The following is a 634-nucleotide window of genomic DNA, read 5'->3' on the forward strand; positions in this document are numbered from 1 at the left end:
CTCTCACGTTGCAGGCCAACATACTATTGCTTTCTTCATTGCCTGCTGCACTTTCATGCCTACTTTTGATGACTGGTATAAAAGGATACCAAGGTATCATGGTGCCTCTCCCTTTCCCAATGTGTCACCATTCAGATAATCTGCCTTCCTGATTTTGTTACTAAAGTGGACAATGTGTATTTGTGTATGTACAGTGGATGTAATAGTGTTGTTGGCCATTTTGGACAGAAAACAGCTTAGTCTAACCTTGCCTAACATTTCCATAACAAAGCTCCTGCTGTTGAAAGCTTTGGTGTCATGGTCTTTGTTGGAATAAAAGACAAATAATACAGGCAATGAAGATAAAACTGCTTGGAAAACCACTGGTTCAATCCACTGTTTCATTAAAAATGTGATCCTCCCTGCAGCTCTCTGAGGCATTTTGTATCATTTGATTTTTGTTTTAAAATCAATCACTACATCAAAGCAGGTACAGTCAGCAAACAAAAACAAAATCCAAGGAAAATGTGAACAGTGCAGAAGCTCTCTAGGTGTTCTACCATAAAAAAACTGCTGTGAGTACAGTAATGAATACTGGACACAGAAAAATGTGTTTAGTTGCGGGGTGTAGATTTTGAAAGAAACAGGCAGTCTC

Source organism: Chiloscyllium punctatum, chromosome 1 (assembly GCF_047496795.1).
Source record: "Chiloscyllium punctatum isolate Juve2018m chromosome 1, sChiPun1.3, whole genome shotgun sequence".
NCBI classification, from domain to species: domain Eukaryota; kingdom Metazoa; phylum Chordata; class Chondrichthyes; order Orectolobiformes; family Hemiscylliidae; genus Chiloscyllium; species Chiloscyllium punctatum.